A 23,144-nucleotide genomic window follows, 5' to 3' on the forward strand; every position below is an offset into this window, starting at 1 on the left:
CCTTTTAAAATTAGTTCAGATGCAACCCTTGTACAGGACCCACCATCTGCAAAATTGGTCCCAATGTCACAGAAATCTAAAGCCCTCCCTCCTGCACCATCTCTCCAGCCACACATTCATCTGGACTCATCTTCAATCTCTAACTCATTAGCAGAGAGAGTAATCCAGAGATTACCACCTTCTAGGTCCTTTCCTTAATCTACTTCCTAGCTCCCTAAATTCTACTGCAGAACCTCATCCCTTTTCTACCTATATCGTTGGTACCAACATGTACCACAATTTCTGTCTGTTTGCCCTCCCCCTTTGGAATGCCCTGCAGACCTTCAATTATGTCCCTGACCCTGACACCAGGAAAGCAACATACCATCCTGGAGTCTCTTTTGCAGCCGCAGAAATGCCTGTCCATTCTCCTGACTATTGAATCCCCCACCACTACAGCCCTGCTGTTCTTCCTCCTTCCTTCTTGTAAAGCAGACCCACCCATAATGGCATGAAATTGACTGCAACACATTTCCCTTGCATAGTCACAGCACCCCCCCCCCCCACCCCCCAAGGGAGGGGAGGTCCGCTGCCACTCTGCCTGTCATCAGTGAGAAGGAGGGGAGGTCCGCTGCCACTCTGCCTGAGATCAGTGAGAAGGAAGGGGGGGTTCTCTGCCACTCTGCCTGAGATCAGTGAAGTGGAGGTGGGGGAGGGGCCTACACTCGGCCTGGTAGCGGAGGGGTGGGGGATAAGGGGGTCGGTAATGTTGAAGGGGTGGGGCAATGTCTGTGGGGGCCAAGGGGAGGCATTATCAGGCCTGGGAACGATGTGGCAGGGGAGCCGCATTCTATCTTTTTTTCTGCACATGCCTAGTTGGAGGCGCCGATCGAAGCTGCAGTATTTCGGGCGCGTTAAGCCCCACACACAGGCTTGTGCAGTGCGATTCAGAATCGCTGATATTCTTGCAGGCAGAGTGCGTATGGGGTCTAAAAGTCGGATATGAAACACTCCCAGTTTCAAGTCCGCGCAGCACTTTTAGAATCAAAATGGTAAAATAGGGCCGTTTGTCAGGAAATGTGCAGAGGTGAAGTCAAGGCATTCGAGGGAACATACAAACCTCCAAACAACCCACCCACCCATCCCTGCAAGCACCACCCATCCCAAGTGTGGCAGGGATCATACATTGGACTCAGCAGACATCTCAGAACCCATCGCACTGCAGTGGAAGCAAGTCACTCTCAATCCCAAGGGACTGAGTCAAAAGAACGAGGGACATATACAATAGCTGGTGTTTATAAAGCCAATGCTACTGTTCACTCTGAATGTCATGTCCGGTGGCTATGAAAAACGAGAAATTAATCGCAGTGGGAATGATTTTTTACCTTTGTCTAAGTCTAGTTCTTTTCCCTTTGCTGACTTGTATTGAGACATGATTCATCGAGCAACAGCTCTCTGCTTTTATAGGATTGCTGCTGCTGAGACAGTATTGGCAAGTTCTTTCTCTATGAAAGCAATTTAAGTAATTGTGCCTAATTCTGTTCTCACCTAAAACTCATATGTGCAGCCCTTCTCAAGCAGAGAACCGTTGGACCCACCTTCCTCCCCCCACCAATCTCGAGCAGAGAGCCATCAGGCGCTCAGCACTTACCTCCTCACTAACTGGAGCGTTCGAATCGGACTTTTGTGGAGCATGTATGTTTCGCGCCGATTCTGGATGGGCGAACGCGGTGGTAAAGGGGGACGTGCCGGTAAGGTTGGGCGTGCAACCCATTGTGTCAATTTAAATGCATGCAAATGCATTTAAATGGCTGTCGCGTCCGTTTTGGGCGCGGTCCCGATTGCGGCCATTTTCGGGCCTTGGTAAAGGGGGAACCGACGCGGAGGCGGGTTGGATCACGCTACTCGCCTCACGCCCGACTTTACAAAGTTTTCGTGCCCGAAAATGGGCCCAAAAAATCTTTGATATGTTTGACGCCTTCCTGATTGAACCATCTCTATTTTCATCAGTCACAAGCCAGGATCGCCCTTGAGTTGGCATGCAATGTTTAAAAGTCTCAAAAGCATTTCTGCTTTCCTCCTGGGAGTTTCCTGCTGCCCTTGGTTGAGGGATCAATCACGGGGGGTGGGGGGCACAGTTTTAGAGTAAGGGGCAAGAGTATCAGAGGGGATTTGAGAAAAAAATGTCTTCACTCAGAGTGTGGTGGGAATCTGGAATGCGCTGCCTGGGAAGGAAGTTGAGGCCGGAAACCTTACAACCTTTAAAAAATATTTGGACGAGCACTTGAACTATAATAACATTCAAGGATATGGGACAAGTATAGGAAAATGGGATTAGCGCTCCTTTAGTGGTAGTTATTATCAGTGCAGACTCGATGGGCTGAAGGGTCTTTTCTGCGCTGTGCAACTCTATGACTCTATGACTACGGGAGGAATTTTACGACCTCATCGCGCCCGTTTTGCAGCGGGAAGAAGTTGTAAGATCAGGCATGATGTGACTAGTGGGAATTGAGGCCATTTCCATTTTGCCAAGAAAAAAAATAGACGCAATTGGGACCCCATCCAAAATGGGCAGAATGTCAATTTGCATATTTTTTGCATTCATCATAATGTAATTAGTGAGCTTCACTCCCAATCGTCCCGACTCACCTGCCTTAAAGACCTCGTTCCCTGCAGCTGGATCGGTCAGGAAAGTACTTTGTCGATAAAAGTTGCATTCAAGTGCTTGAGCAATGAGGGTGAGTGAGGAGGTAAGTCTCTGCTTTCAATCTGCTCCATGCAGCTCAGGAGGGAATGTTTTGTGGCGGCCATGTTGCGTTGCAGGTCGGGGGGGGGGGGGCCCGAAAGTGGTCAGGGGCTGCTGTTGTTCATGGGGGTCCCCTCTGCATGTATCCGGGTCAGAGTGCTGACCTTGGGTCTTAGCGCTGGCTCTGGGTCCTAGTGCTGGCAGCAGCAAGCACTGTTGCTGGTGGGGGATGGGCTGGAAACTCTCTGAAGTGGCTGTGCTACAGCCTCAGGACTTCTCAAGCAGCACGGTCTGTCGCCACGATTAATCGGGTTCTGGGTGTGTGTTTCTGAGTGGGGGAAGAATGTGGGGGACTGTGTTGCCATTCTGGAGGGCTTTATGGGTGCATGGGGAGTGTGTGTTTCTGGGGAGCTGTGGGGGGGGGGTATGGGGAGTGTGTGTTTCTGGGGGCGCTGTGGGGGGGGGTATGGGGAGTGTGTGTTTCTGAGGGGCTGTTGGGGGGGTATGGGGAGTGTGTGTTGCTGGGGTGCTATGGGTGGTGGTATGGGGAGTGCGTGTTGCTAGGGCAGTGTAGGGGTGTATGGGGTGTGTGTGTTGCTAGGAGGCTGCGGGGGGGCATTGGGAGTGTGTGTTGTTGGGGGCCTGTGGGGGGTGTATGGGGAGTGTTTCTGTGGGGGTGGGTATGGGGAGTGTGTGTTGCTGGGAGGCTATGGGGCGGCATTGGGAGTGTGTGTTGTTGGGGGCCTGTGGGGGTGGGTATGGGGAGAGTGTGTTGCTGGGTGTCTGAGGGGGGGGGGTATGGGGAGTGTGTGTTGCTGGGAGGCTATGGGGGGGCATTGGGAGTGTGTGTTGTTGGGGGCCTGTGGGGGTGGGTATGGGGAGAGTGTGTTGCTGGGGGTCTGAGGGGGGGGGGGTATGGGGAGTGTGTGTTGCTGGGAGGCTATGGGGGGGCATTGGGAGTGTGTGTTGTTGGGGGCCTGTGGGGGTGGGTATGGGGAGAGTGTGTTGCTGGGGGTCTGAGGGGGGGGGGGGTATGGGGAGTGTGTGTTGCTGGCCTGGGGGTGAGCAAGTTCTTTAACCTCTCCATCTGTCTCTCCCCTTACCCAACAGCCCCTCCCCCCCCCTCACACCCCACCCCCCCATTCAGATTGATGAGATAGCAGTGAAGAATCCAGAAAGATTCATGAACAGAAAGGGCTTCCATTCAATTAATGTGCAGTTGGTGTGTGACCATCAGCTGACCGGCAGTGTGCATGACAGCTTCATATTGAGGGGCTCCGATGTTCTGGAGCTCTTTGAGGAGGAGCCCAGGGTGCAGGGATAGCTTGTGGGGGAGATGGGGTACCCGCTTCAGACTTGGCTGATGATGCCTGTGCGGAGGCCTGAGACTGAGGTGGTGACCCAGTATAATGAGGCCCACCCATGTTGCCATCCATTCAATAGTGGGGCGGTGCATTAGGCTCCTCAAAATGCGGTTCAGGTGGCTGAACTGCTCTGGCGGGCCCTCCAATATAGCCCCCTGATATCATCCCGCATTGTGGTTGTGTTCTTTGCCCTCACAGCCTGGCGCAGCAGCGAGGTGACCTTTTGAAGGAGGAGGACATGGAGGCTGACCAGCCAGGTGTTGCTGGGGAGGAGGCGATCCAGCAGGAGGAGGAAGAGGAGGAGGAAGAGGACGATGGTGACGAGCAACACCACCCAGGCGCTGGAGGCCTGGTGGCAGCAAGGGTCAGGCATCGAGGGCAGCGAGGGATGCCCTGACCACCATGTGCTTTGGTCACTAGGGGCCTGTGTTGCCGCATGTAGATTCCATCCCCCTCCCCCACCCCCATGCAGTCCTATAATCTCCTGCAAAGTTATAACACCAGAGTGGTGGGCCTGGGTACCCTGTGTTAGCGAGTTTCTGTGGCAGGCAGGAGGGTGATGACGACTCGCTATGTGCCATTGTGATGATCCCTTGGTGCAAACTAGTCTGACTCCTACCTGAGCTCTGCATGCACGCTGGCACCTGGGCCCACATCTGGGTGGTGGGTAAGGGAGCACTAAACACCCATGCAGGGCCCTGGGGCGCGTGGGGTGGGGTGGGAGGGAATCTCTCATGTGTTCTGGAGATGCCATGGCAGATGCTGCAAGTTGCTGCCAATGCATGCCACCCGCTGTAGCCAGTGAACTATTTGAGCAGCTTGATTTTCACAGTAGAAGTGCGTTGAGGGGCCTCCCCCATTGACATCAACATTCAGGGTCCCTCCAGTCGCCGTCGGGGTAAGTACATTCCTGTTAGAGGCTAATCAGAGACAAATTAGTCACAGGTGTGGGGCGAAATAACATTTATTGATGCCAATAAAAGTGCCTTCAAAATAAGAGATAATATAAAAACACGTGAATGTGAGACATTAAAGTGCCTAAATATTCTACCTAACTAGTGTTGCCCTTCACCCGTCACACCTTAGTGCCGCTACAACTTCTTAACTTTAAGTGACCTACCACTATGTCTCAGTGTCTCCCCAGGATGTACATCAGAGGTGGAGGTGGCCAGCTGCCTTCTGTGCCCCATGGCCTATGATGCCCTTGGCAATCGTCCTCTGGAGGTCCTGGACTTTGAGGGCCCTGGCCACTTTCAGGTGTCAGGGACGTTTCCATGACGCCCTCTTCATCCCGCTGCCCCTGAGATGCACCGATGTCAGGAAGGAGGGAGTCAGAAGGTGTAGCCACAGCCACAGTCTCCTGGGTGGAAGGCCCCGGCATGGCCTTGGGCCCGTCCTCCTCCCTTGGGATCCTGTGGGCTTTTTCTGCACATACGCTGTTGGGTGACTCCGATTTGAGCTGCTGGCTGTCTGGCTAATTAAGTCCCTTCCATTGCCTCAAGTGGCTAGAAATGGTCTAGCCCATATTTTCAAAGTCTGGAAAGATGCCCCGTGAAAAACCTGCATGAAAAACGGATCAAGAACTCTCCCATTTTCACGCTAGCTGGACACTTAGAAAAAATCTCATAAAATTCCACCCTATGACTCTGAACACAATATAATAGATAGCAATGACATCCAATGCAGATATATCTGTCGGACAATTATTGGCTATTGTCTTGTAAATAACGACTTCATAGAATCAATCATAGAATCCCTACAGTGCAGAAGGTGCCCAGCGGGAAGCCTGCTACATGGCCTCTGCCTGAATAGCGCAGCGAGCTGGGAGAGTCACCCCCTACTTCTCCGCAGAATTCTGCAGCCGGCAATTGGAACGCAGGTTCTTATTTCTCTAATATTTGTGTTTGTTGATCTGATTGTTCAATTTATTTTGTGCCCACGGCGATCAATTGATTATGCAAATCAAGCATTTATTTCAATGGTTACCTAAGGAAATATCAATCTTGGGTATCTATCCCCAAGGTCATCCATTACCTCCACCAAAGCAAAAACACCTCATTAAAAGCAAAACAAAATACTTTCCAATGGTCTCTAATTAGGACATCTTCCACTGAATAGATCAAAGGCCAGCACGGTGGCACAGTGGTTAACACTGCTGCCTCAGAACGTCAGGGGTCTGGGTTCAATTCTGGCCTTGAGTGACTGTCTGTGTGAAGTTTGTATATTCTCCCCGTGTCTGCGTGGGTTTCTTCCGGGTGCTCCGGTTTCCTCCCACAGTCCAAAGACATGCAGGTTAGTTTGATTGGCCATGCTAAATTGCCCCATTGGGCAGGATTTTCTGGCCATACTCGCCTCAAGACCGAAAAATCCTGCCCGAGGTCAAAGGACGTTTGCATGGACCTATCCCGCCCGCTACAATTCCCATGGCGGGCAGGATGGGAAAATTCCACACATAGTCTTAGGGGGATTAGCAGAGTAAATATGTGGGGTTGCAGGGATAGGGCCTGCGGTTAATCAGTGTTATATTTACAACATAATGGTACATGAACATGGAGCAGGTAAGGTGCATTGTGCATGAGTAAAAATGTGTCTTTTAAACTAAAATTATTCAAATTTATTCAAATTGAACTCGAAAGATGCATGGATTAGGGTGGATTGGCCATGCTAAAATGCCCCTTAGTGTCAGGGGGCTTAGCAGGGTAAATACATGGGGTTAAGAGAATAGGGCTTGGGTGGAATTGTTGTCAGTGCAGGCTCGATGGGCCAAATGGCCTTATTCTGAAGTGTAAGGTTTCTATGATTCTATGATTCTAAATTGAACCAAAATTTCAGTGTGTGCCAAGATAATACTTTCAGCCCTGGAATAAGAGTTTGTCTCAGGTTAATAGGAGGACTATATGTTTTGTATAGGCCTCGGGCGTTTTATTAATTGGGTTTGGACAGTTTCTATTCAGTTCTTCATAGCCAGTAATCCACCGCATAAAACTGCCTATAATTCAGAACTAATTGGGACTAATTTGGCAATCTCATTCCGAGAGACCATAAGGGCAATTTGTACAAAAATAAAGCTCACACACCAGTTTATAAAAGTACTCTTGTTGAGATCCTCTATTTAACTCAAACTACATTTGGATTGGTGAATGTTCAGTAATGATACTGGGTGCACAAAGTAATAATGTTCTCAGACACTAATATCCCCATATTGATGGTCAAACAATCAATTTATTTCAGTTGTTAAGAGGATGGAATAGTAATAATCGTGTCTAAATCTGTTAGATTTTCAGCTATTTGAGAATAAATTTGAATTGGCCCAATTTGAATTTAGAATTCAATTCAAAGATGATTTAAAAATAAGCAATTTGCAAGCTGCTGACATTGATTCCAAAGAACAGTCTAGCACTAATAACCTCTGGCATTTCCTAAGTCATGAATCAAGACAGGTTTGATTTTAACTGTGGCTGGGCAGGTAGCAGGATGAATGGTTGGCCTCCTGGAGTCATCAGTAGGGACATACAGTGATTTGAGTGAGCAGACCTCATCAATAAGTCACTTTCTGAGTTGCAGGTGGGAAATGGCAGCCTGGCTGTTAAAACCAGGTGGCTGCTACTGGGGACCCCAGAGACACAAGTGCTTTTGGAGGGGAATCCTGGTTCGGTCGCCAGTGGGGACTGTTTGAGGAAGCGAGGGATCCCTGCTCTTCCTAGCTCACAAGGAACCAAAAGGAGAAGTAAAAACAATGGCCCTGGTTTGGCTGTCGGTGCCAAAGAATCGGCACTCACCATTCACTAGATAGCTGTTGCAGGTTTTTGAGCAGAGACTTAACTCTAACCCAGTGTCAGAATCCAGTGCAGCGCCCTGTACATTTGTGGTGTGCACAGTAAAAAGTCTCACAACACCAGGTTAAAGTCCAACAGGTTTATGTGGTAGCACAAGCTTTTGGAGTGTGGCTCCTTCTTCGTGTGAGTGAAGAATTGTGTTCACAAACAGGGCAGATATAGACACAGACTCAATTTACAAGATAATGGTTGGAATGCAAGTCTTTACAGGTAATCAACAGGTACAGACAATGTGAATGGAGAGAGGATTAAGCACAGGTAAAATCTCACTAACTGTCCTGGCTGTAGATAATTCACGCCTCTTTAACCTTTGCTTGATTACCTGTAAAGACTCGCACTCACCCGAAGAAGGAGCCACACTCCAAAAGCTTGCGCTACCAAATAAACCTGTTGGACTTTAACCTGGTGTTGTGAGACTTATTACTGTGCTTATCCCAGTCCAATGCCGGCATTTCCACATCATTTGTGGTATGCCTGAGCAGAGAAAAGAAATAGTGAGACTCTTCGACCTGTCAGATTGAAGAATCCTCACTGAGACACTCTGGGCTTATGGAGCTTTAACAGGCGAGAGGAGGTATATTTTGGTGCATGCCAACATTTAAATCCCTTCCAAGTGGTATTGATTTGGGAGCCCACCATCATCCTGTCCACTTCCAGATTTCATCCAAGAATAGGGAATTTCTATGCAGCTGTTGGGTAAGTAATTTAAACATCTAAATAGATCATTAATGTGTATTTTTCACCAAATGTGCTGGCTCTAACTGCCAGTGAATCTGTTTCCTACGTTATAAACAAGTCACCAGAGTCATGAGGTGAGTGCAAGTAGGTTAGTACTTATTAGTGAAATTGACAGGCTGGGAAGACTTTAATTAATGAAACTGAAGAGCTGCAGCCATGGCCAGGCGAGAGGCTGCTGCTCACAGAGAATGCTCTGAAAGGGTGCTTTCACTGGTTGACAGATGATTGCCAACTTCTTGGAAGTCACTTCACCTTCAGCCACATATCCCTGTTTCCAGCCTTCACCACGGCACGGGAGCTGCTTTTGCAACTCTACTGCTCTGATGAAGGGTCACCCAGACTTGAAACATTGATTCTATTCTCTCTTCACTCATGCTGTCAGACCTGCTGAATTCTCCAGCATGTTCTGTTTTTGTTGCTACCACAGGAAGAGGCTGAACTGAGTTGTATCGCTGTATTTAAGGGGAAACTAGGCTATGCATATAAAAGAGAAGGGATCAGATGGCTATGATACTAGATTTAAAAGAGGAAAGACGAGATGAGTAAGTAGAGGATAAACAATGGACTGGTTGGGCTGAATGGCCTGATTTTGAGCTGAAAATTCTATGTAACCATCGGTAATATACAAGCACTGAGTATGTCCCACCCACCTCCCCCCCACCCCGCCCACTTTGAACTGCTACACCCTGCCTGATTGTCACCAGAGCGAAATTGACCTCAGGATGTCACAGTAACTGATTGCTATTTAAATGAACCTCCTACTAGAAGGCAAACTGAAGATGTGGAAAATAAAATCAGCTGTAGGAGCATAGATTAGAAACATGTCTCAAGGGAAGAAATTAATGAGATTCATTTCCTGTACGCACATTGCTTCCATGCGTTTAATAATGCAAATCAATCCTGATTTGTGTACATGCAAATTCTAAACCTTACGGTTAAGCATATTTCAGGAATAATTTACAGCCGCGTTTGATAATTCCCCAATATCTGTCAGCCATCTGATTTGTTTGACATTTTTCAGCACATTTTTGTTTATGTGGAACATTAAAAGGCTGTCACCTTGTGAAATATAAGCTATAAGTATCTGAAGACCAGAGGCTGGGTCTAATTTTCCTAAATTGGAGAGATGCTAAAAAGAAAAGTATTTTTCAGCATTACATTTGCTTGTATTTTCCCCGATTCTGTTAAATCAAGTTAAGAACATTTGAGCAGCAGTTCAACATTGTGTCTGGTTAGGTAGAAATGATTAATTAGTTAAATTACAGAATTTTCTTTTGGCGAAGTTTGGAAAATTAGTGCATAAAGTTTCAAGATTTTCAGCACCTGTAAAAATATCATAGACTATTCAAATGTGAGATAAAAATGCATTTTACAGCCATTAACATTATCAATAATCATCTGCATTTCACATAGACATTTATGGGGTAAATTTTAATTTGCCCACCCATTATGGATCCCATCTGATATTTACTGAAAGGTAGAATTACAAGTGGAAAGATCAGACATGCACGGCCATTTTTATATTGGTGCTTGTTTATTTTGGACTCCAAGATTCCACATCTGTGAATCAGCTCTTGGTGTTTATCTGATTAAATCAGGCTATCCTATCTTGGCAGCGGAACTGCAGACGTGAACATGCATCAGTGCAAATGGTCATGAGCACCAGAAAGGCTACCTTATTAACAGGGGTTTTTGTATTTTCTGGCGCTGTATTATTGCCATTGAACTTCAGAAGGCCAGTGGCAGTCTCAGTGTAAACTTACTGAGGGAAGTTGATAAGAAGACCTGGTAAAAAATTAGTCTTCCCAGGAACTGGCTATAATAATCTGGCAAGTTTGCTTTGGGGTTACTGCTGACTATGTGAAACCCTTAACTTTGGATGGCACCAAATACAACATTAAAGAAATAAAATGAATACATTCTCAGAAGGCAATGTGCAGTGGGCCTCTTTAAGAGTTGCATAAACTTCACTCTTATAAAGAACTCTTATAAACTATGTGTTAGCATAGTTAGTCCACTATGAGTGTTGAATGGAAAATAGAAGAATTGGCTACGAACTGTTTCTAGGTGCAAATACGATAAATGATTGAAGCAGAGATAAGTTGCTCCAGATTTTCGCCTCCAAAGGTTCACAAGTTGGGAATTGTGTTAGTACCCGACTGGATGAATGTAAGCCCAGCCAGGACACCTGGGACTAAACATGTGTTCACAATGGCGCTATGTAGGCTATGCTGCTTTCCCAGTGGGGCCAGACAGTGCTGCAGGATGCTACTTGCATGAATTGCACAGGATTCATCAGTAACATTCACATGGGTCATGGTGCAGCCTTACACTTGGTGCAGTCTACATAGTATCACTTTGAAACGGTGCTACATCAATGGACTTTGCATTTGCTTTTTATTCAATCATGTGATGTGGGCTTCACTGGCTGGGCCAGCATTTGTTGTCCCTCCCTAATTGCCCTTGAACCAAGTAACTTGCTCGGCCATTTCAGAGGACATTTTAAAAGTCAACCACATTGCCGTAGATTTGGATAGTCACACGTTGGCCAGACCAGGTAAGCTTGGCAGATTTCCTTCATTGAAAGACATTAGTGAACTGGATGGGCTTTAACGACAATTGTTACATCATCATCATTTGACTTTAATTTCAGACTCTTTTTTAATTGAATTCAAATTGCATCGTATGCTGCAGTGGGATTCACTCACATTGTCTTTATCTTTAAGACCTGGTTGGCTGTAGAGATTCGCATTCTAATCAGTATTCTGTAACTTGATTTTGTGTCTCTGTGCCCTGTTTGAGAGCAGATTTCCACTCCATCTGACGAAGGAGCAGCGCTCCGAAAGCTAATGGCATTTGCTACCAAATAAACCTGTTGGACTTTAACCTGGTGTTGTTAAAACTCTTACTGTGTTTACCCCAATCCAACGCCAGCATCTCCACATCGTGGGATTCAAGCCCAGGTCTCCAGGGCATTACCTGTGTCTCTGGATTACTAATCCAGTGACAATACCACCACCTCTCCTGATAACTTACACAGTGGCACAGTGGTTAGTACTGCTGTCTCACAGTGCCAGGGATCCAGGTTCAATTGCCAGCTTGGGTCACTCTCTGTGCGGAGTCTGCACATTCTCCCCGTGTCTGCATGGGTTTCCTCTGGATGCTCCGGTTTCCTCCCACAGTCCAGAAGACGTGCTGGTTAGGTGCATTGGCCATGCTAAATTCTCTCTTAGAATAGGCGGCGGAGTGTGGTGATTAGGGTATTTTCACAGTAACTTCATTGCAGTGTTAATGTAAGCCTACTTGTGACACTAATAAAATAAACTTTTCCCCGATAACTTAAAGTGTGTAATGTGTAACATTTTGAGATTTTTTAACCAGCATTTTCAAGATTAAATTTCATGAATCTCTCCATTTCTTTATGAAGACTCTGAACCAATTGCTTTCATTATTATTGTATGCACCTTTGTGCATCTAATTAATTATATCTGTGAGCATCTTTAACGATCAGCATGTACAGCAGTGGGGTGGCAGTAGTTCTTTCACTTTGATATCATTTGGTGAGATGGCTGTGGGGATTTGCAGACTTGAATGTTGACAACAATTTTGCTTTGAAACGTTTGTGAACAGAACATTGAAAATCCATCTTTCCTTCCTTTGTTTTCATTACCCGCTGTGGAAGTTGAAAATGTAACTAGTACTGCGACGTAATTCAGTGTTTGCCTTCTTGAACACTAGCAGTCAAGAAACAATAGCTAATATAATCAAAGTCTTTTTCTCTCTCTCTCAATTTATTCCCACTGTTTGAACATTGGGTGGAATTTAATGCTCACTGTTGCCTCCCCTCATTTGCAATGGGCTCGGAGCTTGGACGGAGAGGGAGAGGGGTGCTATTTAATCGGATGGGAAAATGTTGGCTGGAGAAGAGTCCATCACCTTCCTGGCTCCCACCAATTAAGTCAAAGGCAGGGAAGGCCCAATTGAGATCCTTGGGCGATCAATTCAGGACCACCATTCATCCCAGTGCCACTGGTATTTTCCTATGGTATGTTTGAAATGGTAGTGGATCTCTTGTGACATTGTCCATGGTAAATCAATGATATTGCTGTTGTAAGGAAGGTGTGGGGGATAGGGGAGGTGTGGTTGGAGGGGAAGGATGTACATTCCTGTGAAAGAATTTGGCAAGGACTTCCTAAAATATCTTTGTTGTGAAGCACATACTTTTGATTCCTCCACCATCCTCCATATTAACCCCCAACACCCCTCCCTCACCCAGGATTGCCTGGCAAGCCCCAAGAGGCTGCCCCATTTCCTGGGGCTTCCACCACTGGCTGGAATTCTCCAACCTCACCTGCAGCTAACATTCTCTGGGGGCCACTGCTGTGAATGGAAATTTGGCTGGGTGCCAAAGTCTTTGTTCTTGCTGGCAGCGGGGTGTGCGAGAGCGGTGACTTCCAGCCAACGTTTCTCATCCCAGGCCTCCTGCAGTCCCAGTAGTGGCTCCCGCACCCGGTCTCTGATTGGCTGGTAGTTCTTGGACGTATCTTTACCTTGAAAGGTCCAGGAACAACAAAGAAGAACAAAGAACCACACCGCACAGGAACTGGCCTTTTGGCCCACCAAGCCTGTGCCCATTCCTAATCCTTAGTTAGGCCCACTACTTATTACCCACATGTGGTTTCTATCCCTCTTTTCACCTTCGGTTCACGCATCTATCAAGATATGCCTTGAACATTGCTAATGCACCTGCTTCTACCACCTCCACTGGCAGTGCGTTCCACCCTGACAGCAGGCAGGTAAGTACCTGATTATTTGGGATTTAATTCCATCGTGACCCTGGAAATGGCTGTGGTGGGGTTCCCATCAACTCTCCAGCTGGTGGACAGGACTCCTTGCCACGGCCATTAAATTCATCCCATCATTTCTCTAAAAGCAGCAATTTTAAGAAATCCTTGCCATTGGACTGTTTCTATTTCTCTCTCCCTCTTGCTCTGTCTGATGTACAAATCGCTCAATATTGCGTGGGAAAAAAATGTACAAAATGTGTCGACCAGCATTTCTTCAAAGCATTTGAAAAAATAGACACACACTGAAACTGTCAAGAGAAAGATATGTTCATAGTTCAGCTGAGACTATTATACTGATGGATACTGGGATATTCTTGATGCTGCAGAGCTGGAGACAGGCATTCTGGAAATTGAGCATAATTTGTAACTTTCTACCAACCAGTAGAAATTGCAGTGGTGAAAAAGTGTCCATTCTAGGTTTTACCAGTGGCTTATACAGTGATTAGCTCTGTTGCCTCACAGTTCCAGGGACCTGGGTTCAAGTCCGGCCTTAGGTGACTGTCTGTATGGAGTTTGCACATGCTCCCCGTGTATGCGTGGGTTTCCTCCGGGTGCACTGGTTTCCCCCCACAGTCCAAAGATGCGCCTGTCAGGTTCACTGACTATGTTAAATATGCGTGGTTGCAGGAATAGGGTGGGAGGGATGGCCTGGACAAGATAATGGGGTAGTTTTTCCCATCCTGCCCACTACATAGTGGGTGGGGGGGGGGATGGACCACGCAAAGGTCCATTGACCTTGGGTGGGATTTTCTGGTTTTGGCGTGAGCCCGGCTGGAAAATCTGTCAGCGAGTTGGTGCAGATTTGATGGGCCGAATGGCCTTTTCTGCACTGTAGGGATTCTATGATACCTCCTTGTAAATAAATTAATGAAAGTGTCCAACCGTGACATCCAACTTCATGCATGAACTCAATTATATAATTGTGAATGTCAGAAGTTTCGTTTATTCTGTTAGAAGTCTTATTTTGAGTCCATATTCAGCAACCTAAAGGGAAAGTAAAGAGCGGATGAAACTCTTTCAAGAAGTATATTGAACAATTTGATTGGTTTGCCTTTTATTGGATAAGACATTTCCTTATGAGTGAATCACAATGACTAAAATGAAATATCAATCAGTAAAAGATGTTTCTGTGAGCTATATTAAATTGGCGTATAGGCCAATCAATTGTAACAACGTTAATTGCCAGGTTTTTTCCCCATGAAGAAGGAGTATTGATATATTATGTTGCAACGTGATATACTGTTTTAATAATAATAGTAGTGGATCTCTTGTGGCATTGTCCATGATAAATTAATGCTATTGCTGTTGAAAGGAGGGTGTGGGAGATGAGGAGCTTGGAGGGTAAAGATGTACATTCCAGTGAAAGAATTCGGTAAGGATTTCCTAAAATATCTCTTTGTCGTGAAGAAATAGTTTTAGATTGGTTCTTGGAAAATAAGTGGTCCTTTTATTCGTGCTGCACAAAATAAATCTTTAAGTGAACTATTCTCTTCACATTTTCACTATTAACAAGATAAGAGTGCACTAATCAACTCTTAGAATCCCTACAGCAGAGAAAAAGGCCATTTGACCTATCAAGTCTCTACTGACTCTCTGACAAAGCATCTTACCCAGGCCCTATCCCTGTGACCCCACAAATTTACCCCAATAATTCCGCTAACCAATGTATCTGTGGGACACTAATTGGCAATTTAACACAGCCAATCCACCGAACCTGCACATCTTTGGACTGTGGGAGGAAACTGGAGCACCCTGGAGGAAACCCACGCAGACACGGGGAGAACGTGCAAACTCCACATAGACAGTCACCCAATGCCGGAATCGAACCCGTGCCCCTGGTGCTATGAGGCAGCAGGGCTAACCACTGTGCCACCATGCTGCCCAGCTCCTTTGAGTGCATTTCTTTATTTCTCTTCACTCTTTCAAGTAAAACAATGACCATATGAAACTCAATCATTTTAATGTATCAAGTTACTCCAAATTGAGGTTCCAAAATTTATTTTCGGACAATTTTTGTCCTGAATTTCTGTGAGAAAGCACTTGTCCAATCATACCAAGATAATCATACACATAAATATATTGTGAGATTGTTCATATTACTCAGGCCACAGTTTCCTGGGAATTGCAGGCAGAGCTATGGTTGGTAATTCCTTTCAATTGGAAGCCTGAGGGAGAATGATAGCTTCAAGCCTGGACTTAGAGAGGCTGAGATCTCGGAGTATAGATATTATTAAAGGTACCTAAAGATACCAAAGATAATTCTATAGGTAAATATAATCGTGTTATGGCAAAATAGATAACTTTTTAATGTTTATATTGCATTACAAAACATATTTTGAGCTCCAGATCATTAAATTTGTAAGAACGAAAATGGAAGACGAAAAGATTTTTAAATTTCTTTGTGTGGCAATGTCTAATTGGCTCATTTTCTCCTTGCTGAGTGATTTGCATATGACTGAACCAGTTAATAAGTTTCTACAGCAGCTAGTCGATGGAAGATATTTGCATAATGATATAGAAGTCTGAATGAGTGAATCAGCTACAAATAGAAAATAACTGAGGGTGAGTATTTCTGAACCATACATGTAATGCAAGATATTAGGGTAAAGGCTAGATTTAATAGCCAGGATATTGTGGTCAGTAGCATAATGTTAATGCTCTCACTGATCTCAAAGAAAGCTGCCCACAAGGATTCCATGATCCCTGTGCTGATTTCATCTTTTCAGCTGGCAGCTTAATTGTGGCATCCAGCAACAGTGATATAGTCGTTAGGGGTAAACAGCCAATGATGTTGAAGAATTCTCACAGACAGCAAACCAGGGAATAAGAGCACAGTTTATCTGTCATTCTTTAAATCATTTTACAGAGCGTAAATAGAAGATTGGGACATACTGATGGGATGAAGGCACATGCTGAAATGTTATAAGCAAATTATTAAATTAATTAAAAAACTATGGAACATTTTCAATCATGATGGAGAAATTTGACATTTCACATGTATAAAATTAGTTTTCCAAGGATACTGAGGTGGCTCAGTAATTAGTACACCTGGTTATGCCTCATCCAATAAAGTTGACTTCTCCATGGATTTTTACAAGACAAATTGCGTAAAAAGTTGAAGTTCCATCAAAACGATGGCACAGTGGTTAGCACTGTTGCCTCACAGCGCCAGGGACCCAGGTTCAATTCCTGGCTTTGGTCACTATCTGTGTGGAGTCTGCACGTTCTCTCCGTGTCTGCATGGGTTTCCTCTGGGTGCTCAAATTTCCTCCGACAGTCCGAAAGAGGTGCTGGTTAGGTGCATTGGCCATGCTAAATTCTCCCTCAGTATCCTGTTGTACCTGTTAATTCTCAGATACTTTCAACCAGTTTACTTATTCCAAGGTTTTACCCTGGTGCCCTTATGTGCAAGATGGACAAAGGACAAACACAAGTAAAGGTTCAACAAGTTTATTAATAATAACACTATTAACCCTTAAATTACCCACATAAAACAAGAGGATTCCCCAGCAGATTCAAGTATACTACCCATAAAGATGGTTTGGTTGAACTGCAGATCCGATTCTATGAGTCCTTCTGGTCCATCGTCACGAAGGTGAGTCTCGATGGCCGCTTCTTCCTTCCTTCCTTCTCTGTCAGTCTTCCGAATGGTCACAGCCGTCTCCCCTGTCGAGTCTTCGCACCAGTGTGTCTGAAAATGTGTCCCTTTTATCCCCCAGCCTGCTTGCCTTTCCAGAAACTTCTCTGGCTTTCGGCCAATGAGGTCCCAGGAGGGGATTCCAATACCCAGTGGGTTTCTTGATGTCTGCCTGACAGGACACCAGGGTCCGCCCCCCAGGTGTCCATCTCCATGTTGTTGAACTTGTTATCAGATAAGGTATCTACAGGAACTCTTGGTGACAGAAAGTCTGGCTCGATCTGCGCTTCTAACAATAGGCCAATGCATTTCAATGAGGTGCCATGATCTCCTGCTAAGTCTCAAGTAGAGTGTAACGACCTTTGATGGGTGGTTGATGGGTCAGGCCCAGACACGTTTGTGTATTTGTATAATTGGCCTGCCTGAGGTTTGACTGTGTTTGATTTTAATATGCCCAATTCTTTAATTTAGGATATCCAATTTTATCAGCCTTAAAACTAGGCCCTGTTTATATCAAAACAATCTGTAAACAGGCGCCAGAGTGTGGCGACTAGGGGATTTTCACAGTAACTTCATTGCAATGTTAATGTAAGCCTACTTGTGACACTAATCAATAAACTGTAAATTTTAAACAAATCCATTGATTGGTAAGATTTTCATCCATGTGAACTACAACAGCTCATCCTGGGGAGGATTGAGGTATCACTGACATCAACCACGTTTAACTGCATGAGGGTTAATGTTAGAAGTTTCTGGCAGATTCACAGTTTAATGGCAACAAATGCACACAGTTTGGCTGTCAGTAGAATGGCAAAATCCCAGTCAATATTTAAAAAACTGAAGAGAACCAATGCAACTTGGAAATGGATGAATACATAACGGTACTAATTTCAATGTTGATCATTGAACAGAATGGCTCTTTACTGAGAGTTTGAAGGGTAGGTAATTCATTGGAGTTCTTCCCACTCAGCTACAGATAGATTTGCTCGAACAATTGCACTGCAAGAACTCACCAAGCTTCCATCGACAGCACCTTCCAAATGCACAACCATTATCTCCTAGAAAGATGAGGACAGCAGACACATGAGAACACAACCACCTAGAAGTTTCCCTCCAAGCCACTCTCCATCATGACTTGGAAATACGTTGCCATCTCTTCACTGTCACTGGGTCAATATCGTGGAAGTCCCTCCCTAATAGCAATGTGGGTGTCCAACACCACATGACTGTAATAGTTCAATAAGGCAGCTCACCACCACCTTCTCAAGGGCAGCAAAACCCACATCCCATGAATGAAATTTTAAAAATTAGGCTTGTGTGAGCTGGAAAAACAGCAGGAAATTGATCAATACTCCATGTGGTCATTAACACTGTCTTACCATTTAATGAACCAGGAGCTTTCTCCATATTTACACCCAGATACGCCCCAAACCTGAGTTTCTGTCCTCACAGTTGTGGCTACCATTCTGCATTGCAGAGGGCTGTGATCTCCTGCACTCCTGCCTCAGGAATGTTCCTAATTGGATGATCAATGCAGAGATGACTTATTAGTTGGCTGTCTCCTGTGAAATAAAGGCGCACATCCATGAAGTGCCAGGCTGGGACCTGGAGGTGATCCCAACATCAGGTTCCAGACACCCGTTGGAAAATTGAGTCTGTTGATTGTGGCAGTATATTGTGAGTTTTAACTTCCACCTGACTCTGCTCTATTTGACCTGAACTAATGCTGTCACTGCCTACCTGATGATTATTAGCTCCCCACGATTATTACCCCTGAGTTTCATGAACTCAGGAAGTTTAAAAAAGAAGAGATTATGAAGGGTTGACCTGTAGCGTTCTGCTGTGGATAAGATGGATAATCATGAATGTATAGTTTAGAAATTAAGGATCTGGATTTTGAGATCAGTGAGAGCCAGCAATTAAGGCAGTTGGTAATGTTTTTAGACCAGTAACACTTAACTGATTGTGTGAATTTTCACACGAAATGTCACGCAGCGTTTCCAACATTACCAACTAAAGCAATTTTTGCAGTTATTTCACACAATCTTTGTCAGGATGTCTATGGGGTGTCATGAAGCTGTGGTAACTTCACAGTGACTGTTAATTGATCAGCAAACCCAAATGTGTGTAATGAAACTTTATTTGAAACATTACAGCATCTGTGGACACAAGTTCCATTCTGCAGTTAGTGCAGTTTGCTGATGAGTCGGAGCGCATGTGTATCACAAATACTTTCTTAATTTTTAAAAGTTTTTAAAGTTTGTTTATTAGTGTCACAAGTAGGCCTACATTAACACTGCAATGAAGTTATTGAGAAAATCCCCGAGTCGCCACACTCCGGCGCCTGTTCAGGTACACTGAGGGAGAATTTAGCATGGCCAATGCACCTAACCAGCTACCAAAAGAGAAAACACTGGAAAATCTCAGCAGGTCTGGCAGTATCTGTAAGGAGAGAAAAGGGCTGACGTTTCAAGTCCAGGTAACCCTTTGTCAAAGCTTTGAGCACCCGGAGGAAACACAGGGAGAATGTGCAGACTCCGCACAGACAGTGATCCAAGCCGGGAATCGAACCCAGGTCCCCAGCACTGTGAGGCAACTGTGCTATCCATCGTGCCACCGTGTTGCCTTAAAGTTACTTCTGTGTAGATACTTTAAGAATTATATTTTTCATTCGCGGAGATAATTTTTCCTGTAAAATGAATTGCTGGTTTAAGAGACGTTGAAGGAGCAGAGGAAAGGACAAGGAAATTAAAAACATGAAAGTCAAATGTGTGAACCACATTGACATCTGCACAAAACATCTGGAAATAAGACATGTAGGTGGAAAGGTAACATAAATAGTTTCAGTTTCACATAGTTTATGTTTGAAGGATCTATAAATTGCCAGTGGCCTCGACAAGGACAACAGCTAAATTTAAATTGAAAATCAATCTTCATCTGCATATCAGTCGCCCTCTGTAAATCTGGAACATGCACTTGGTGCCGTCAAAGAGAAAATGCACAGATGAAGCTCTAATTTTCACCTCTTGATGTTGCAGTTGGTATAATGAGGGAAGCTATTTCATACATTTTCACACATTCCTTGGCATGACTAATGTTGGAAAATGAATTTCTGCATGATGCAAATATTCCTGAGCTGGGTTTTTCAGAGGGTTTTTCACTTGGTAGAAATATTGTTTTGTGCTGACTTTGGAAAAAAAGAGGGAAGTTTATTTAGTGAAGAATATTGGTATTATTTACAGACTTGTATGTGCTCACAGTTGATAGGGGAGAAGACTGAAAATAAAGGCTCAAGATTCGATTGTGTAGCCCACACTTTGAGCATTGTGAGTGGCGGCTCAGGTACACAATGGCACCCGCGCTACATGCGCAAACTTCTGGCCACACTGGATTCCATTTTGGTAAGAGCGTTAGTGTGGGCACAGAGTGGTGCCAGAAATACGCAGAATAGACAGGCCGTCAATCAGTGTGTAATGCTAAGATAAAGGCAAAATACTGCAGATGCTGGAATCTGACACAAAAATTTTGATGAAGGGGTCATCCTGACTCGAAACGTTGGCTCTATTCTCTCTCCACAGATGCTGTCAGACCTGCTGAAATTTTCTAGCATTTTCTGTTTTTGTTGAGTGTGTGATGCTTATTTGATACCAATGATGCCATTTTAGATCTTAATGCTCCAGCTAATGCCCTCTCTTGACAGTACACAGCTGAACATGTGTTCAGCAGCAGGAAAGACCCCACCAGTTCTGTTCAAAGGGATCATCAACTATTTTCAGGTTAATTGCTAATTGATTGCTATTATTTGATGTCGCAGTTTTAGAAGTTCTTGGTGGTTTGTTCTGCTAATTACTAACACTAAGGTCGACAGGGAGTGGTGTGGCACATGCTGCAGGCCTTGTCTCTGTCTTCAAGGGTTCTGATCAAATTTTCTCTCAGACCTGGAGGTAATCGTTTGTATTGCCTTCGCTTTGCATCTTAATAGGCAAATTGAACAGAGGCATCACAGAGGAGGACAAGGTGCTGGAAGAGAGAAGAGGAGGAGCAGGGGATGGGCTCTCAACAGGAGGACATATCCATCCAGGGTCTTCAGGCTGCAATTCTCCTGCCTCAACCTTTGAGAAACTGTGGACAGAATCTTGTGCCCACTGCTAATATTGCACCAGTAATAGGAGGCTTGCCATGGGGGAAGCCTGGTGTTCAAACCTTAGACTTGTTTGCTTTTGGGCTCCCAGGAGGAGTGCCCCATTCAAAGGCACTCAGTGCTTCGTTGAGGTTCTGGCATCGGGAAGGGGGGCAGCCGCTGAAAGCCACTCACCTGCCGTTGCTTCTCCACCCTCCCTCCACCATGTACTGTCTGTCTCCTGTGATCACTCACCAGTGACTGGGCCCCTCCTCAATTCAAGGCCTTAGCTTGGCGTGGTTCTGATGGGCCTTCCCAGAAAGAGGTGACAAGGGAGCCCAGACCCATGTCACCTCCACAAAATACCATGCTGTGTGTCAGATATCTCAGCATCACCAGGGTGACCACATGCAGCCCTGGTCCCAGAAGGCTCAGCTTTGATACCAGCATAATCCTGGTATGGATGGCAACCATTTGGGCTGCCTGCTTGACAGGCAACTAGTGGAATGGCAGTGGTGTGAAGACAAATGCTGTCATCCTGAGAGAGGACAGTAGGTTTGTGTTCCATAGAGCCACTGCCACTGGCCAGAGTGGCATCTCAAGGTGTTGAGGTCAGATTACTGAACTGCTCTTAGATCCTGCAAACTGCTTTGAACACTAATATGATGGCAGTGCTGTGAACTTGCATAACTTCAGTCTGAGCTTCCACTGCAGTGGGTGGCTTCTGCCTGTGCTGCAATGGACTGAAGACATCAGCTATCAGATGATGCATCATAGTTGGGTCCACAAGTTTTGTTCTGGCATTGATCACCATTTCCATGCTGTAAATGGTAGGTTCCAAGCTCTGCACAAAGCCCTCTGTTAAGTTCAGACTGGATTCCTCCTTGACATGTGCCTCAGGCCATTTGGCTGGTTTGCTACGTGTGTGTAAACCTACTAACCTTCCGTAGTCCACCTCATCTGACTCGTCTGCAACAGAACCGGCATGCAACCTTACCCTCGAACCGACACTTGCACTGCCCTCATTCTCCACCTTGGCTGCAGGCCACTTGTGCCTAGTGTCATTGTGTGCAGTTCTCATCTCTAAGCTGCCCTCTAAAGTACGTTCAGTGTCGCTATCTGAGCTGGTGGTTGTTAGTGTAAGAGCGAGTGTTCTCACTTTCCTTTCCATCACCACAGACCAGGTGGCAGTTCTGGGATCTGAAAGGAAAAGGATACAACACTAGAGTTGTGGTGAGAGAGGGTGGGGAAATCAGAAGAGATTGTGTGATAGGAGGGAAGTGGTGGATCCATTATGAGAATACCATCATCTTCAATTCTTTCAGTGCCATCACTGGCCAGGCCCACTGTTGTGGCCAATCCAATCCAATCAAGTTCTGAAACTTCCATGGGGGTGAGGACATGTGCTTTTCCTTTGCTAGTTAGGCTTGTCAGCGGCATGGTGGCACAGTGGTTAGCACTGCTGCCTCACAGCGCCAGGGACCCGGATTCAATTCTGGCCTTGGGTCACTGTCTGTGTGGAGTTTGTGCGTTCTCTCCATGTCTGCGTGGGTTCCCTCTGGGTGCTCCGGTTTCCTCCCACACTCCAGAGATGGGCGGGTTAGGTTCATTGGTCATGCTAAATTGATTAAATTAGCAGGGTAAATATGTGGAGTTATAGGGATGGGGTAGGATTGTTGTTGGTACAGGCTTGATGGGCCAAATGGCCTTCTTCTGCACTGTGGGAATTCTGTGATTCTGTGAGGTGATGCTGTCTGGTGTGATGTGGCACCTTGACCTGCAGGGAGTAGAAGGAGTATCAGTTGGTGTGGTGCAATGTGTTTGGGTGATTCTCCCGTCAAGGTCAATGGGCGCGACCTTCCCTGCCATGCTCCCAC

The sequence above is a fragment of the Mustelus asterias genome, chromosome 11, assembly GCF_964213995.1.
Source record: "Mustelus asterias chromosome 11, sMusAst1.hap1.1, whole genome shotgun sequence".
In the NCBI taxonomy this organism is placed as follows: Eukaryota; Metazoa; Chordata; class Chondrichthyes; order Carcharhiniformes; family Triakidae; genus Mustelus; species Mustelus asterias.